The 14,907-nt window shown below is 39.4% G+C and overlaps 1 long non-coding RNA gene across 1 annotated transcript; it reads left to right on the forward strand.

Moving 5' to 3' along the window:
- Positions 1 to 1,617: 1,617 nt before the first annotated feature.
- Positions 1,618 to 2,490, forward strand: LOC118741652. Its single transcript, XR_004993314.1, has 4 exons — positions 1,618 to 1,677; positions 1,738 to 1,799; positions 1,892 to 2,019; positions 2,076 to 2,490. It is a non-coding gene; the product is annotated as an uncharacterized LOC118741652 (long non-coding RNA).
- Positions 2,491 to 14,907: the final 12,417 nt, after the last annotated feature.

Genomic DNA, 14,907 nt, shown 5'->3' on the forward strand with positions numbered 1-14,907 from the left:
CGTTAACATATCATCAGGAACGTTCTAAAGAATAAGTAAACAAAAAAGTTTATTCCAAACGTTCAGAATGAATAAAGAAATTCAGCCCCTGTGTTTGCACTCGTTGACTCGCTCGACATGGATAACTCCAAGGCGTATTTAACAAGGTGGTGTTGGCCGTATATAAGTAAAAAATTACACTAACAAATTATACGCTGATGTCCATACTGTCATTGGTATGAGTTACAACAAACACATCATTTTGACGTAATGGCCTCCACGGCGAAAAACTCAGCTGTCGCCCCAACACCACCTTGTTTAATACACCTTGGATAACTCGTTCGATTCGTTGGCTGGGCTCAAGGCATGATTCAATAATACAAGGTTCCATGAACCAAAAAGACAAGATCACGCGGGCTGGAGACTAGCCCGTTAGAATCGCATTTAGGAAAAAAGTTGAAAAGTTGAGTTTGTTTACATTTCTTCGTTGTTTACAATTTGGTGGTGGCTTTTTACTGCAATTTTCTTCATTTTCACTTGTGACAACGTGTGTACACATAAGATAAAGAATAATTTAACACAACGGCATGATTTATAAAAAAATTTGCAAAATAAAAATGATTTTTCATGCGTTCAACAATTTCGCGGTTTTCTCCGTTCTCTTCGTTGTTTACTTCTTACAACAAAGATGGCGTCGAGATTTCGGCAGCTAGAAAATAACTTTTTTCGTTTTTTCCTTCCCGCGTGATCTTGTGTCAAGGCGTATTTAACAAGGTGGTGTTGGCCGTATATAAGTAAAAAATTACACTAACAAATTATACGCTGATGTCCATACTGTCATTGGTATGAGTTACAACAAACACATCATTTTGACGTAATGGCCTCCACGGCGAAAAACTCAGCTGTCGCCCCAACACCACCTTGTTTAATACACCTTGTCTTGTGTCTTTCGTTCATGACAAGGTTCGATAAACTGACAGTTGTCTCTCTCGCACCGCTCCCTTAACAGTGGCACAGTGTTGCTTCTTTGCAAATTTACATGGAAACAGTGTAGCTTTGGTGTGAAATAGAAATATAAGATTTTGCGCAATATGTTTACATGTATATGCATATGAAGCATATTTAACTGATGAAAACATAAACTGTTTTTAAATTGGATGTTTACATCAATCTCATAGTAGTCTTATTTTAATTTTGAGTTATTTTGCAGTTTTTATACAGCTAAATAGCACATAAATTACGTAATTCACGTAGATATATCAATATTACGTTCAACATTTCGTTTAAAATACCAGATTTCCTGCAAATACATTAGAATTTACTAAAGGAGTTTCACTACTAATTGCCTACTTTGCATACTGTTCTACTACCATTTTCGCACCAAGATATTTCATTCTTCCCCTTTCTCTGTCCTTCGTAAATGCAACCTTTTGTAAGGGAGTGTCAAACCGCAGCTGTCAATAATTATCTAACCTTGTATCATGATGCAATAATGAAAGGAGTTATACGTTGGCAACTTCTCGCTCTAATCCGCCATCTTGAACTACCTTAGGAGAAACTGTGTTGTTTCTTTGCTATTTTCACTGAACATTTCCCAAAATATTAGAAAAAAATTCTGAACAAGCTACATTGATTCAATTTTCGTTGTTCGTTTTGTTCTTATTCGCTGACATTTGTTTTCCAATTGCGTGAAATTTGGTAAGTATTGTAATAAAACCGAATTATTTTACAAAAAAATTATAATTTTGCATTTATTAGGTCATTTCCTTAGTGTTTCGCTGACCGACCTGTGCTGGTATTGTGATTAAGAGCTAATACACGTAAGTTACAACATATTATTTTGACTTTATTGATGAACCATTCCATTTGAGCTCTTTGTTATTTCAAAACCTAATGAACCATTTATTCGCAGATTTTTCGGACGATTCTGCTGTGCTGCGTTCCTGCTCCGCCTGTATATTGCTCCGCCCGTATTTTATAGTGTTGCGTTCCTGTTGCGCCTTTGCATTAGTGTGTGCGTTGTGATTTAGACACGTTGAAGTAAGTTGAAACCAGGTTCTCGTTTGTTAAAAACCTAAAAAACCATTTATTTGCAGATTTTTTGTATGCTTCTGCTGTGCTGCGTTCCTGCTCCACCCGTGTATTAGATTGCTGCGTTCCTGTTAACATACATATCGTCGCTTAAAGTACAAAACCGCGTAACTGACATTTGCTGCTAAAAATTGGATTCGCTCACACACGTTTTTGGATCAATCCTTATCCATTCTTCCTGAAATATACTAGCCAAAAATGCGATTGCTTTTTACAAAAAGATAACCATTTTGAAATATGAGTGTTTTTACTCTCTAGAAATTAATTTATGCAACCTCGCATACGTGGGTTTGCATTATCTCTATACGAGGTTTTGCAATTTATTGATGCATGGTTTTGTACTTTAAACGACGATATGTATGTAGATGTATGTACATGTATATCACATATATTGACTTAGATATGTATACACAATTAATGGTGTACATAATTTTGTTTATATTGAAACTAGATATGTATATAGTACATATTTTATTATTATTAGTCGGTTCAAAAAAGTCCTATCTCAAATAAAAATACTTCGAAAATGTGCTGAGATAGGGTGTTTTGAACCGAGTTCCGAGATAGGGCATTTTTCAATCAAATTCTAAAATAGGGCGTTTTTCAGCCAAATTTTGAAATAGGGCGTTGAAAAGCTTTCTGATATCGGGCGTTTTCGACCTGGCTGCCGAGATAGGTCGATCTTCTACTCAGCCATCGATATATGGTCGAAGTTTTCGTTATATAGAAGACGATTAAACACGATTTGTTTTTAATCGATTCTAAAAAAACTAAGGTAATTTTTAACCACTTCAAACTTGCATATAATTAGACTAAAATTGAAGGGGCTATAAAACTGAGTGCTCAAAAAAATTCTAACACTTCTGAGAAAAAAGTTTGAATTTTGGTTGAAAATTTGTTGTATTTTTTGTAGTTTTCTACGAAGTTTTAAAATTCGGTTTATATGAGTTTTGTTAGAAATTCAACTTTACTTTTGTTGCAAATTCTTAGCAATAAATAAATTAACATAAGAGGGAAATAATATTACTTTGAAATGGGGTTGCTAATTGATATGACCGATACTGTATGTATATAATAAATTTTGTACAATTAAAAAAGTGGATTTACTAAAATGAACACAACGTATTAATTACAAATTCTGAAATATGTCGTCAATTTCAAAAACAAATAAATAAAACTTTAAAAAGTAGTCAATGCTTGCTGTATGACACGAACTTGGATATACGTGGACTTGGGTAATGTATAATTCCTTATATGATTCCTCAAAGTATCCCTTGTATAACACTGTGGAACACAAAAAAACCTTAGTGCGACTTTATCAGGTTTGATAGCTGTTGGCCATACCAATAATGCCTCATACTAAGATTTACTAGATCAATTCGTGTTCTCCGTGAAAAAAAATTTTCACGATCCAAAAATCCAAAGTTTGAACATTTATCGTTTTTGGCCTTTATTTTGTTGAAAATACCATACAAAGCAAATATAGGGCAAAAAACAAAGAATTTTCAAAATTTTGAGAAAAGAATTTGGCGGCTATACTCAGATTTTTGAATCGTGAAATTTTTTTTTCTCGAGAACACGAATTGATCAAGTAAAACTGAGCATGAGGCATTATTGGTATGGTCAACAGCTATGAAACCTGATATATGCGCACAAGAAGCCTATATGAAAGAGGGGGACAAAAGATCACACGTAAATGAATTCCTCTTTTTGGCCTGTACAATATAAGGGACACATTTCAAATTCATAAGGGATAATTTTCTTAGTGATACGGCTCATAAAAGGAATTATATAAGCCATACTGTTCTAGCTGGGTATTCATCAGCTCGAAAATTTTAAGCATATTATCATATTCCTGTGAATAAAAACACGCCTAATTTTATTATTTTAATTATCTACAATTTTATGAGACTACCAAGCCATATATGTATATACCTATTCTGATAATCGGAACGCTGTTGAGAAGGCATACAATTTAGTACTTTTTCAACTAAAAAGCTTTTTTTTATTCCCGTTTATCTTGTACTTCCAAAATACAATATTGACCTAAGGTAGTTCGATTTCGAGCTGTCACAACGTACAACACCTTTCATTATTGCATCATGACCTTGTATTATTGAATCATGGGCTCAAGGTACTATCAGTAGAGCAGCTGATTTGATTTATTTTCAAATTATTTGGTCTCGAAAATGTCAAATATTTTTAATTTTTTCTCACGAAAATTCTGAATTGTTAAAATCCATTTGCATGTGAAACCTTTTCCCATACAAAACAAGCGATTGAATAGCAGCTTTTGGAACGTTCGCCCAACTCGGCAGCACGACCGCTGATTACTGGGCCTTGCAAGGGATGGATCAATGCTTCGAGAAGCAAACAAATTTACTAGGAAAGAAAGTTGCATCAATTTTTATTTTTTCCAATTTCAATTTTTTATTTTTTATAATTTTTTGTATTTCACATGGCACGCTTTGATTTAGAAGAAAAAATTCAGATACCAGAAGCAACAACAAAATACACGCAAATGTTGTTTTTGCTCTACTGATACTACCTGTTTAATGTGCCTTGGCTGGGCTTTATTTGTGCTTCATTGAAAAGCAAAAGAACATCAACACTGTTGGTTTGCCAGCGAGACCGGCACAAAAGGCAAAGAATGCAACACTGATTAGCGTATCGGATGCAAGGAAAGATGGAATTTAGCATTAATAGTTTGATTTCGTTTAAGATTTGGGCCATGATTCAATAATACAAGGTTAGATAATTATTGACAGCTGCGGTTTGACACTCCCTTACAAAAGGTTGCGTTTACGAAGGCCAGAGAAAGGGCAAGAATGCAATCCCTTGTTTCGAAAATGGTAGAGAAAAGTACGCAAAGTAGGCAATTAGTAGTGAAGTTCCTTTCGTAAATTCTAATGTATTTGCAGGAAATCTGGCATTTTAAACGAAATGTTGAACGTAATATTGATATATCTACGTGAATTACGTAATTTATATGCTAAACTGCAAAATGACTCAAAATTAAAATAAGACTACTATGAGATTGATGTAAACGTACATTGCTTATGTTTTCATCAGTTAAATATGCTTCATATGCATATACAAATAAACATATTGCACAAAAGCTTATACTTTTATTTCACACCAAAGCTACACTGTTTCCATGTAAATTTGCAAAGAAGCAACACGGTGCCACTGCTAAGGGAGCGGTGCGAGAGAGACAACTGTCAGTTTATCGAACCTTGTATTATTGAATCATGGTCTATTTGTGGTAAATTGGAGTACTAACAAAAGTGTGCCTCTGTCATGCTGTAGCGGACCAACTCGTGTCTCTGCGCCAGCTTATTGTTTGTTATCCGATCACTGCTCGTGTTTTAACGAAACGTGATTGAAGCTCGGAACACTTTGACGACTGCAACTTCACGACGTAACGACAGCGACATCATTTTGTCGACAAATGTCGCCTTGAAGCCAGCTTCTTAAACATTTTGAAGACCTCAGCGACATAGCAAACAGCCGATTTTAAGGTTTGACATTTTGGTATATTTATTTCACAAATTGTGTATTTTTATTTAAGTAAATAAGAAAAACATGAAGAATCAAGAATATGTGATTAATTTTGCGACAATTTAATTTTGCAGCACTACATCTACTCATTGTCGCCGGCAAAATTAGAAATAGATTTAATTTGTCGACGTCGACAATTGCAGTCCTGCAGCCAAGATGTCGTGCTGTCGTCAAAATAATTGTGTCCGTAAGAACGTGTGTATTTAAAATTTGACAGATGCTGCTTGTCGCTTGCTGTCGTCAAAGTGTTCTGAGCTTGAAGTTCAGCATTTGAAAGCACATTCGCATGTCTGGCTGTAGCTGAACGTGCAGAGATGCTCGCTGTTAGTTCTTAGCTCCCAGCATGTTCGGGTTCGAATGCCGTCAGAGGTAACATGTAATTTTTAATTTTTGTCTTGGTTTTTATTAATTTCGAAAAAGCATTTGAGAAGTGAAGAACAAAAGCGTGTACAAACGAAAAAATATAACAACAATGCCATTGTTAATATGTTGGAGTAGTTTTGTGCTACTCTGATGTAATGCAGGGATGGAGTATATGGTCCTGCCCTAGGACATCGCAATGTTAATTGGACCATATTTTTTATATGAATTGTGGTTAATTTTGGAGTACTCCTTGGTCCTTAGGGAGTATTCTTTACGCGCATGCATGGAGTAGTCGCGATTTTTGCAGGGTACTTTGTAAATAAATCCCAGTAAAAGGTCCCAGTGGGAAAGGTAATGTTTGGGAATGCAAAAGGTAATGGACAGCCCCTATAACCTACACACGAAAAAATGCAAGAATTTCTCTACAGCGTTGTCACACGAAAGTAATGTGTCGCAATTAGAAATAAAAAATAAAGTCCGTACCGCAGGTTTCGAACCCGTGACCAATAACACGGCAGCCGAACGCGCATCCCTTCGGCTATAGCGCCCTTTGAGATAACGTGAAAAAAACATACTTCAGTTACTTTTCAATGTTTTTGTTTTGTTTATGACTTCAAAACTACACATTATCCGCTCGATTACATTGCGATGCATATTTTCGTTCAACAGTAGTTGTTAATATTTTCTTGGTAAAAAAAGGTAATGCTTTCCTCATTTTCTCACTGGGATATTAGTGGCACGCTCCCCCTCCCCCTGTAGCAGTGATGGAAAAGTAGGCACAATAGGGCCATTTTTGGCACTTTCATTCTCAGAGGCCCTTTTGGCACAATTCATCCTGTGCTCGAATCGTCACATACGATATCGTACTACTCGTCACGTAAAAACCCATTTTTTTTTGATTATTGCATACGTGAACGTACTCTGTGTCTCATTCAGCTTATACTGCCTGACGTATCACGTAATTTTCTTTCGTATCGTTTTCGATCAGTGAACGGATGTTACGATTCGAGCCCTGTTTTGGCACAATCATAAAATATAGAAATTTAGCATAAAATGCCAATATATAAAAAAAAATTACAAACCACATTATAGTTTAAAAAATTACAAAAAGTGAAAATTAAAAGCACTAAAAAATTAAACTAAGGCCCGTGAGAAATATTTACAAGCCGCTGAATTCTTTTGTGAATACGCAGTACGAAAAGTGAGTTTTCACAACAACAAGCTTTTAATTAAGAATTTTTAGAAAGGTTCTAAGTTTGCAGTTGTATAGTCCATTAAATAAAAGTGGAAGATTCTGCAACATCCAGGGCAAAAAATTATGAGTTAGACTTTTACATAAAATTAATCAAAAAATAATTAATGAAAATTCCATTATTTCGCATTTAGGTACACACACATGTGTGTAAAAATGTTGGAATAGCAATATCCCGGTGTATTTAAGTATATGTCTAAGGAATCCTTCATAAAAGTGATTTACTCTAATAATTTAGTTAATTAATAATTATTATATTACTTCAGTATATTTTAAAAATATTTTTTTTTAAAATATCTTGCTCTTAGAACGCCTTCAAAGAAATTTAATTTTGTGGCACTTTCATCTTCTTTTCGGTACTATTTTTGAAGACCATTAGGCACATTTAGAAAATTTGAAATTCCATCCCCGCCCTGACTTCGCAAGAACCTGAAAGCATAGACAGAAGTTGATCCAAATTAACGGCGCAACTGATCTAGTCAAAATTGTGCATTGACAGACGGCAATAATGCGGATATACAAGCCGCGAGGTCGTAGGTTCGAATCCCACGGCCAGTAGAATATTCACGAACGAACTCAACAAAGGTCGGTGTTATGCAGACAAACTTTTGTTTGGAAAATTAAATGGCTGCTGCTTAGTTTTCTCTGAGGTGATTACGTCAAGTTTGGCACAAGGTTGCATATCGGTTGTGGTTTTTAGGGTTATTGCCAACACGAAATGAAAATTGCAGATGTACATACTACATATCGTGCAAAAATTTATATTTTTTTTAATATTGTATAGCGCCCTAAACTTTGAAGCTCCTACAGCAAAAATTTATATTTTTTTTATATTGTATAGCGCCCTAAACTTTGAAGCTCCTACAGCATAAATTCAGTTCTCTGTCTTTTGAAGGTCTATTCTGCGCTGGTAATAAAAATTTTGTAACCGGTAAATAAAGTTCCTTTCAATTTTAATACCCTTTTCGCATTCTGTATACTCTTGTAACCGATAAATTTTGTTACCATCTCATAAGCTGGTAACAAAATATTGCCCCGTGAAATATGCAATGCCAGAATTTCCACAATTAATCATAGCTGAATTGCTGAATATTTTAACTACATTACCAACGTACCTACAATCGCGGTAACAATAACTGGTAACATTTTGTGGTAATAAAACATTCCGGTTGCAAAATCTTCGGTAACGTGCCGAAAGACCTGTTAAGTTTTACTGCAATGTTTATGTATAACAATAATTACCTAAAATTTTTCTGTATGGCTACACTAATTTTACAGCAGTTTGGCCCAACACAATTAGTTTGCTGTAAAACCATGATGAAACGAATACAGAAGGTGGCGCTGATTGTGATACCGCTAACTCTCTCTTGAAAATTTTGACAGAAATATGAAGTCATAGGGCCATTTTCACCATCTCTGGTTAACACTAATCCCCAGTTAAACATCGTTACCGACGTTACCGACACAATGTTATATGCATATAACCAGATATGGTGAAAACGGCCCATAGGAGATTTTGTGTAGTGCCTGTGTTATATACATATACATATACATATGCAAAACACATACATACTAATCCCGTGTTAAATGCACTCTTAACACGATTCAACAACTCTTAGGGCCTGTTGCTCAAAGCCTGGTTGACACTAATCCCCGGTTAAACATCGTTATCGACGTTACCGACACCGACATCAATGCGATTTTCTAGCGACTTCAAACTTGCACTTTGTTATACTAAATTTGAATGGGCTATAAAACTGCATACTTAGAATTTTTCTAAAAAATCTGAATAAAAAGTTGCAAATTAGTGTACAAATTTAATAAATTTTCCTGAGTTTTGCACAAAGTTTAGAGATTTTATTATTATGTTTTCTGGTGTAGAATGAACAATATTTTTATAAAAACTTATCGGAAATAAATTAGAATAAAGAACTTTGCATATATTGCGAAAAATTCACTGTGCCAATACTTCTGTTCGGCACTGTAGGTACAGAATTGCTTGGTTGGTGTCAAAAATCGTTTCAATTTCAAAAAAAATCTCCATGAAGAAGCGTACGTGATTAAAAAACTAGAGGTCGTGCGCGTGCGTGAACGTGATTGAAATAAATATAGCGCAAGGTGAGTGTGCGTGATTTACAAAACCATCAGTGTGAGCATGCGTGAACGTGAGTCAAAATCACTCACGCGCCCATTTCTAGTTCAAAAATCGAAATAAGTTTCGGTTAGTCGTGTCTTGTAGGGAAGTGTAATTTTTTAAGTCAAACATTAACCCTTGAAGTGAACCCTTAGTACTTTATGGTTTCGCTAGCGAGTCAAAAATTTATCGCATTCGCGTATCTGATTATTACTGCATTTAGCCTGGTGCAGACCTGCGGTGTTATCCCAGTATTGTACACTGAGTCTGTTCCTCTCCTTCCTGAGGGCTTTCATTCTGCTAAGTCCGATCGTAAGGGAGAGCTCACACCCTATAGGAGACGGGGCTAGACTGTCTGCCTCCTCGTTACCCTCAGCCCCCACGTTACCCGGCTCTCAAATTGGTTGGACTTAAAAACCAAGGAGGATTTGAACTCAAATGATGAGAGGGCCTTGAGTGCAGCCTGGCTACCACTCCACATGAGAATTTCTACGTAGGCCAATCTCTGCCCACAGACTAATGGCATATAACTCCGCCTGAAAGTTGCCCGGGTGTGCTCCTATGGGTATCCAGAGCTTCCGCAGATGCCTCTCTGTACACCATTGAAGCGAACTAGCTTATATATGTCTCGTCATAAGAGAGGTTCTGCAGAGCTCTAACTTAAAATTCTTATCTATCATCTCTGGGAAACAAAGCTAAGGTAATTTGGGAGCCGAGCTTGTCTCTGTTCCTTGATGATAAGGTTTTGACACTGCCAAAGCCTTCTCTTGTGAATTTAGTAGAGCTCGCTTTGCTACCTGTTCTATGGTAAGATAAAGCGACTCGAGCTCGAGAGTCACCTCTAGCGCTACCGTAGCATACATACACACTATAGACGTTGATGCTTCGAAAGATATTGCCTTAACGCGGTTCTTGAGACCCAAACCATCGCCCTATATGTGACTATTGGTCTAACTATCATTGTATATATCCATCTTAGGATCTTCGGACTGCAGCCCAAATCCTTACCTGTGAGATTTTGGCACACCATTAGTACTCTCGTGGCTTTGCAGGTGATGTCGTCGACATGCGCTATCTATAGATGTTTGGAATCCAGTATTAAGCCTAGGACTGATCTTCGCTGGTGACGTTGATGGCAACCCCATTCAAATAATGTTCCTCATACCTGGAATTGTTCTCTTCTAGAAAAGGAGACAGTAATTGTTTTGGAGAAGCTGATTCTCAGATCTATACTCACACTCGAGCCTCTTGCTAAGTTTAATTACCTTTGAACTAAATCACAGAGAGTAATCACGAACTTCCCTCTACTGATAGTCACAATATCATCCTTGTAACCATTTTTGGTGAAAATATGGAGGTGCTCGTCCACGATTAAGATCCACAGGAGGGAGGATAATACTCTTTCTCGCAGGAATCCTTTGGTTGTTTGTGTGAAGGTGCCTAGCTATTTATTTGGTGATAATTGCCTGCTATTTAGGTTTGTAGGGTCGACACCAATATGAGAGGTGTTATCAAAAGCCCCCTCAATATCTATGAAGGCACAGAGTACTGTTTTACTCGAGGGCGCCTTGTATTTTCATAGACAGGGCTTACAGCGCATTGTCCGTGGATAGCTCCCAACTTCACCAGTTGGGCTGCACCTTCCCTCTTGGTTTCGTCTCGGGAAAGATGAAGTAAAAGGCATCTATTATGAAGCCATTCAGCCTGTTAACGGTGTTCTCTAACCTCTTACAGTCAGCGTGCCTAATATTAGACTGAACCTCAGTCAGATTTGTACTTAGAATCTCGCTATACTTATCCCAGTTAATTTTTCTGGGGTTTCGATTAAGATGCAAAGTGGGCTCCGCTGCGACCCTTCACTGGGTGACCGGAGGACTAGCCAAGTACCTCTTTCCAAACCAAAACGAATGTCGTGTTTGGCCAACATTATGGATGTAAAGCACTTCGCTTAAGATAACTCTAAACGATACTCACCTCAACGCATCCTTTGTAAGGGGGAGCCTCCTACGACAAAACTACCCTAGAAGCTGCACCTTTAGTGTTGGCATGTTAGTATTGTCCCTTGGGAAGTCGGTCACAGCAATCACGACCTCCAAACTTCCGCCATTTGTCGACAGCGTCGTCTGCACTGCGACTAGGTCCGGTGTCAGAAACCCAGTAATGCAAAAATAATCCACATTTTTCTAAGGTATACATACCCTCTAGGCCTTTCACAAGAGAGTTCCCAAATCACCTTGTTGTTGCTGTGGTTGAGGCCCCTCACTTGGGCTCTGTAGGTCCGCGGCTCTTGAATCAGTAGTATGCCCACGTCATCCGTGGCGAACCTGCTAGCCGAAGCAGCCACCGCGTGATGCAGGAGGGGTGGCTGGTCCGCCAAAAAGCCCGAGATCGACTCGGTCGTCTGCGCAGCAGAGGAGCCAGCGTCAGCCACGAATTGTGACATCTGCGGCTCCGACTCCTTTCTACCTGTCACCTTATATCGCCACGGCCTCGCCGTGACGAAAATTAACATGTAGGTTAAAGCCAGCAATATTGATACTGACGAAAGATTTCGGGCCCGTTGTCCTTTGTGCTACTTGACACCACTTTTAACACAGAAGTGTTGATGCCCTCCTCCTCCACTTTTAGTAGCCCCAGCGCAAACTCACCCGACTTGTCGGCGCTCCTCGGCAGGAACACCATGATGTTACGCACCGGAGGCATGTCATCGCCTCTCTTCGTACACATAATGGGTTCCTTCTAGCCCTCAAGTAACGATACTTTCTCAGCAAATCAGGTTACTCTCCTCTCGTCCCTGCAATCTAACAGAGCATGCCTGACCTAAAATACACGCCACAAATATACTTCATCCATTATGACATCTTGAAGCTTGGTTAGGGTCCTCCGAGCTCAGGGTAGCAGCAGAATACTTACAGAGCGACACGGCTACCTGATTTCTAGATAATAAATTTCCCGATGCCGCTTGGTATGAGGGTAGCTTAGGCGTCACCTTGCTTGGAGCCTGTTGGATCCCCATTTCTCCAGCTCTCGTCGGGCGCGGGTGTCTGCTGCGGCTGTTACGGTTGCCCGTTTCTCTGCGCTTCGGCAGGCGTGGGTTTGAGTGGCTGTTTTGTAGGCTCGCTCTTCCGCCTATCGGCAGGTGCGGGTTTGTTATCTCGACTACTTCACTCTCGTCCCTCGTGCCCCTCCTCCATCCTGACGCCTGGGTTCTGGCAACATCAGAAGGCCTCCTTTAGCTAACCGGAGTGCTGTGTTCTGTTAGGTCTGTCCATTGCGTCCGAGTTGTCCCCGGTGGCCACAGAGGTGCTTCATGATTTAGGCTTGGCCATCCAATTTCCTTGTATGTTGCTAGCAACGATTCTTTATCTTTGATCCATGTGTTGCCGGCGAGCGATTTAGGACTTTGCAGCACTCTGTACTGGCTGGGTCCAACAGCGTTTTTATTTTTCAACCTCGAAACTCTATTCTTACCTCGTCATAGTGAGGTGGCGGTTGCTTTGTTTGTTCTAACAGGAGTTCGCCCAGGTCTTGAAATAATCCGAAGGTCGCCTAACGTTTTTTCTCTCGGCCAGCATTTGAAGCTCGCACATATTTCGGCCTCTGTCCTCTTATTACGGCAACTCGCGTTATGCCCAACCGTAGCGTGACCCTGTAACCGGCATTTTTATTCCCTGCAGTTTTTTGTGACATTCCTCGTCCTACCTGCTGCTCTTTCGGGCTCGCTGATATCCTACTACATCTTTAGCGGCGGTACGAAGCTGGAAATGTCGCGCTCTTTTACATGGCCGTTATTGTCGGCGTCGTACCTTGCCCCGTCCGACACATCGATTCCCGAGGACATCGATCCTCCGGGCAAAGCCACCTTCTTCATTAAGGGTCTGGAAATTCTAGATGCATGCCCTCAATTCTTAGTCCTTTACACGTTTGTCGTGGTAGTCACCATAAGAGGGGAGAGGGTGGGTCTCGTCCGAGGCTTTATTGTTCTTTTCATTAGAAGTCGTCGTAACAAACAAAACAGATAACCCATGGCTATGAAAAGGCAATCACATTAGCATGCTTTACAACGGGTATTCGGTTGATACCCACAAGATACTTGGTGTAAACACCGGAAGTCGTGATCTGCTTGAACCGGATGCAAAATACTTATTTTGGGCCTCTGCCTAGTGAATGTTAATTAATTCTTTCCCCACATGCGTCGGCTTCTGCACCCGGCAATACCTTGGTTATTTGAGGCGGGCTAATTAGGTAATTAGTGAATAGTCGCTAAACTTCTTCTAGGTGTCCACTTCTCATGCAACCTAGCCCCAGGAGAAAACTATGTTAACTCAGTCACTCTTTGTTTTTGTTTAAACCCAGGGTGATTCATTTATAGATTAAGAACAGGATTCGTTGTGGTTGATCATCAAGAGCTCCACATGAGTGAATAAAGGGTAGGTCGGTCAAGACTGCCCTTCACATAATCACAAAATCGATAGAGGAAGCTTTCACACACAAATACTTCAATGCGGGAGCCTTCTTCAAGAAAGCTGTTAAAAATGTCCTTTCGGGGAAAATTACTAGCCAATTATGAGGTCCAAACCGACCTAATTAAGCTTTGAAACAGAACCGTCATGGTGGGAGGGGAAGTGCCTACCGTCCAGCATCAAGGTGGCGTCTTCCGACTTGCTGGCCGCTGAAGTGAAAATGCCGGTGATTAATTGTGACCGATTCAAGATTTTTAGAACCAGCTGACTAAGCGGTCCGCGTTCAATCGCGAACAGATACTCGCGCAAGTCTAACCACAACGCTAGTTGGAAATGACTGACGTCTCCTTCGGTCGCAGCTGAGTATTTCCTATTCAGGCTTATATGGCTGGCGGACAAAAAGGATTTGTAGGAAACTGCCTGGCGGATGAGTTAGCCAGGAAAGCCACGCTTAAGACCGTCACACAAAGAAAGGAGAGTGTTTAGGAATGAGTAGACTACTTTTTGACAGAAGCACCTCGCGTAAGCTCAACGAGCGCTGGGCGAAAACCAGAACATGTGATACTACAAGTTCTTTCTGGCCTAGGGTATATTGCGAGTGGTAAAGGAGTCTCCTTAGGCTCACGAAGTAGCAACACTCACTTCTGGTGTGTGTATTGAGACCAAACATCACATCTGATCCTGGCTGTAGCAGCTGTTTGTGGACGGCGAGGTGAAATTAGTTGCGTTCCAGATGCTTCACGATTTGCAGGTTTTTACAGGAAGTCGTTCCAGGTGACCACCTTCCATAAGATTTATTAATAGAGAAAACAGCTGTTCCTGCAAATCGTGAGTATCGTGAAGCATCTGGAACGCAACTATTATAGGTTTGTTCGTCGAGCAAAAAATTTGTACGAATTTGTACGAATTATCACGATTTTTGCCCAAATCGCGTTCGTGCAGACCAAAAAATTATCCAACACTCAAAAATTGTGAGAGCAAAGTGACAGTTCTCTTGGAGAGAAGTTGCAAATTCTTGCTGGAAAAAATTTTGCCAGCAAGAATTTGCAAACACGAAAAACATG

The sequence above is a fragment of the Rhagoletis pomonella genome, unplaced genomic scaffold (genome assembly GCF_013731165.1).
Source record: "Rhagoletis pomonella isolate Grant_MI unplaced genomic scaffold, Rhpom_1.0 Rhpom_scaffold_00006, whole genome shotgun sequence".
Classification (NCBI taxonomy): domain Eukaryota; kingdom Metazoa; phylum Arthropoda; class Insecta; order Diptera; family Tephritidae; genus Rhagoletis; species Rhagoletis pomonella.